This window comes from Nicotiana tomentosiformis, chromosome 11 (assembly GCF_000390325.3).
Source record: "Nicotiana tomentosiformis chromosome 11, ASM39032v3, whole genome shotgun sequence".
Classification (NCBI taxonomy): Eukaryota; Viridiplantae; Streptophyta; class Magnoliopsida; order Solanales; family Solanaceae; genus Nicotiana; species Nicotiana tomentosiformis.
Window position 1 is genome coordinate 107,381,519 of NC_090822.1, and position 4,826 is coordinate 107,386,344.

The window sequence follows — 4,826 nt, forward strand, 5'->3', positions numbered from 1 at the left end:
AGTAAGGGATATTGAAAGAATGCTTGCAATATTGAACATGCTCTGCAAAATCGTGTAACAGAATCACGTCCTAATTTGGGGGACCTCATTGTGCCCGAGGTAGGCCTAAGCGACACATAGACTTGGAGAAAATTGATGCCAATAATTGTGTCATTTCATTAATGCGAAAATAAATCAAATCCTTACAAAAACGACAATAATAAGGAGGTTACTAATAGCATTTGCCTTATTACATTCAAAATCTAAAACTAAGCTAAAAAGCAGTAAAGAGCATCATTTCCTAATCTACTTGGTCCCAGAAGGACCTTCCCCGAGCTTGGCTCTCTTGACTCCATCAATTAGATTCCCCAGGTTGCGCATATCCAACAAGAGGTAAGCCTTTTCTAGATGCCCCCCTTCGTTGCCATCCGTGTTCTTACAATCTGAAAGCCTCTTTCTCATCTTTCCCTCAAGCTCCATCAACCCTTGCTCCAAATATTCTAATCTTTCTGTTGATTTAGTGGCGGTTTCCCTACATTCGTTGATTGCTTCCATATCCACTTTGTGTTGTTCCAAATGCCTAGCTTCAGACTCGAAAACCCTCTGGCACAGCATCCTATACTTGACTTGTGCTTCAGCAGCATCATCTATAACCCTATTTTTTAGATTAATTCCTGGCTTGACATCCCCCGCTATATCATCTACCAACCATGATGGGTAGAAATACACATGGCCGGCATGATACCTGTCTGGCTCGATGGTATCTTTCTCCACAATGACCTTTTGATTCCACATATGCTATGCCTCGAACTTGAACGGAATGATGTTCCCTTTAAAATCTGCTTTGTATTGGGCCATGTTGGAAACCCGAGGTATAACCTATTTTCTTCCCGCTTGCCTCATTACCTTTATAGGAGCATAATGATAGATCCCTCTTAACCCGATCAACACTAGATGAGTAGTTTCTCTTGATCTTATGATGAACTCACTTCTAGGGAACCATTCAAACATCCAATGTACCTTTTCGTCAGTCAGATTGCTGAAGAAACACACCCAGCTCACAGCACTTCCAGGTTGCGCAAACCTATCTAGGATAAATGTCATTCTTGTTGGATGATGGTAGGCTATGTAGTCATACAATGGTCATCGCAGAAGTTCCTGACGATATTCACTTCTCTGGAAATATTCTAATAACCAAACCTGTAGTAACAGATTATAACCCTCGAAATGTCTGTACCCCTACTTGCATCGATCTAGAGCTCGGTACATTTCGGCCAAGATCATGGGAATGATAGTGTAAGTTTGCCCTTCAATTCCTTCCATTAGAGTCCTAGTGACCATGGCTAAGCGAGTGTGTATCCTCCCCCCTTTCATTGGAAATATCAGCAACCCCAAGAAACAGACAATGAACACAAAGACTCAGCGTTGTGTCCAACCCAAAAAAGTAATGGCAAGTTCATCATGGTGAAGGCGATATGATTTGCTATGCCCATAACGTTCATAAAGGAATTCAAATGGTATGTAGGACTCCTTCAGACAGAGTAATTCATCATTTTTCTTGAAACCCATCATTTTCAGAAAACCGCGGGGTGTGCGATTTTTTGGTACTAATAAACCCAGACTATCCCATGGCAGCCTAGCGAAGCCTCCTATTTCCTTTAAGAGGGGGGTAATTTCTATATCACCAAAGCGGAAGACATCTCTTTTCTCATCCCAAAACATAGTGGCGTCCTCAATCAATGCGTTATTTAGCCGAATATCCAATAAGGAAGGTAAATTTTCGAGGACCCTTTACACATGATTCTTCTCACTAGGTGAGAGGTTGTTCCACCAATCAAGCAGCAAAGGTGGGATGTTTTGAACCATGCCGAACCTGGGAACTTCGTGCCTCATTTTATGCAAAACAAATAGAGTTGGCCTTTTCCCCCTCCGGGTCTAATTATTTACACACATTAATGATCAACATATCGGCGTGTTTTCTCCAAGTAATGCACATAACGTGATGGTGTCCATTGAGATTATGGAAATCCCGTAGGACTTTGGACAAGGCTTATCTTAGTGGATTATCACGTGGACAATGTTCTAACCCATACTAGGTTTGACATGATGCATGCACAGTTGATATTGGAGTGAGGTTTCTAGAAGGGTCTAGACCGGTACCCTCAAGTGGACAACTTGAGAGGGAAAGGCACTGAATCGTCGACTGCACCGCTGATCGACTAGTTTTACCGCAAATAAGCCTTTCTAAATTAAAAGGGTAATTTTTGGAAGAGCGCGGACACTCATCAAGTGTTGCTATGGTATTAGTTGGGCACGAGTGAAATATGATATGGAGCATGCCTTATGCAAAGATAATAACACATTGCCAAGTATTTGCATGATAAATATGTAAAAAGCAGTAAATACAATATTAAGGTAAAACATAAAAGAGAGACAAAGGAAGAAGTTAGTCTGTGGAATATATGCGAGAATTTAATAAATCAAACAATATAGTAGTCTTTAAACAAATGAAGAGCAGTTAGAGCACATAAGGGCGAATAGGGAAAAGGATATGCATGTTGTAACAAATTTTAAAAAATAAAGGTGGAGAAGGGAAGGGACGTACATGTTATAACGGTTTGAAACAAGTAAAGGTGAACGGGAAAGGGATGTACGTGTTATAGCAAATCTAAGAAATAAAGATGGAAAAGGAATGTGCATTTTATAATAAAGAAAACTAATCCACATAAGCCAAGTTCATTATGGTAAGAGCCTAAGAGTAAATCCCCAGCAGAGTCGCCATGTTGTCGCAACTTGTTTTTCTCGCGAGAGAGCGGGCCTCGACGTGTGACAACTTTTTAAAAGAAAGGTAATTAAAAGAGGAGAGTCGACACCTAACGATTTTTAAGGTGCGTAGGGCACCTATTATGCAGATAACTCTGTTTTAACTAGTCTGCATCACCAAAGATCGGGTAAAGGCTCAAGTTACCTTAAAGAGAAGGTGTTAGGCACTCCTCGAGGTCCATAATTGCGGGTCCCGATCGAACTTAAGATTATGTGGATTACGATTAAGCTAGGTGATCAAATAAACAAAGGGAATTCAGAAGTCAAAGAACTTTATTACAACATCAGATCTTAATGCGAGTATAGGGATAGAACTATTTAGATCTAATAACATATAAAGAGGATGGGGGGTCCTAAGTTTTTTGGCCTAAAGGATCACCCCGTGCAACATAAATAATACTTCGTAACTCCCTCAAGATGGGGTGTTACTCATATTATTCAGCGGGCACAGACTATCATCTCCTACTACCCGATTACTATGTTGAAGTTGTTACCTAAAGCACACTAATTCAATTATACGTTGTACCTTATGCGTGCACTACCTGTCACATACCTATGGTCCAGGAGGGAATTGGACCTCTATTTAGGGTGGTTCTAGACTTAAACTTAGGCTGCTCAAAATGATAAAACTAGGCGACATACAAAATACATTGGACTTCAAATATGGCAATAAAGGGGGCTCAAGTTTGCCTCCGCACTTAAGCAGTAAATGCACGCAAACACATATGCCAATCAGGAATCTGCAGAATCCTATAGACATGCTTTCTAGGCGATCAAAGTATGCAAGTAATTGTGGATGTAGGATATAGCTTATAGAAAGAATCATGCGGGTATCATAAGTTAATTGTTAAGAGATTTAAGTTACCAATCCTATATGTGCGATGCCTAAGTGATCTACGCAATTGGATACAACAGAATCTGCTAGGGAACGAGTCCCAGGATTATTCATACGACGTGCATGAAGCAACGTTTGAATGGTCTAGCATTTACTAATTATAACTAGCAGTTATTTCCTATAGGCAGAATCTCTAATGCATAGTACTTCAGATCTTGTTTTATTTATACTTAGTCCTATAAATAAGATTTCTAATGATCAATGTGGTACAATAGCAAATGAAGTGGTCAAAATCCTATAGGCATGATTTCTAGTGAATAACTGAAGGGAATTGCAGGAAAATTCATTTGTTCCTATAGGCAGGTTTTTAATGCGGTTGAAGGCAGTCATGCAAATTGAAAGAGTGCTCACTTCCTATAGGCATGTTGTCTATAAACACGTAGCAGTATACATAGCATTTGAACTCATGTTTAATAGTAAACAAGTAATATGTGTGTGTGCTCCCCCTAATGTCATGATCTCTACAGTGCTCATGTAATCGAATAACACATATATCAAACATTTTACCAAGTTTTATAGGCATGTTAACTACCCATTTTGCATGTTAGTATTAGAATCTACCACATTCCCTTTTACTAACACCCCAATCGTTTATACAAAGATTATTATTACATGCCCAAATTAATAATAAAGTAGTAATATTACATGGCAATAGACATGCCTATAGCATGCCCAAATAGATTAACTAAATGCCCAGCCTTACTGGGCCTTCAAAACTTCTGACATAGCAGACTTAGGCCTTCAACAAAGAACCACACGATCACAGGTCCATAGGGGAGTTCAGACCCATTTCAATGAGCCATAGCACCAAGTGTTGCACCACTTGGAACAACCAATATAGATATACAGTACATGACATGAAAATAGAGTATTAGGGAAAGTTTTGGAAGTTAAGAGAATGACTAGGACCAAGCCCTAGTGTGTCAGAGTTCACAAGGGCCTCAATTGGACCCCGAACAGTGCTCACACTAGGGAGGTCGACAATAGAACCTCTATAGCCTTGGCTTTCAGCCGGCTAAGAATGAGAATTCAGAATAGCATGAGTAGCAAATAAGGAGAATGGATAGTAATAGAGGGACAGAAATTAAGTACTACACCAAGTTAAGCATACAGAGCAACTAAGCAGGAC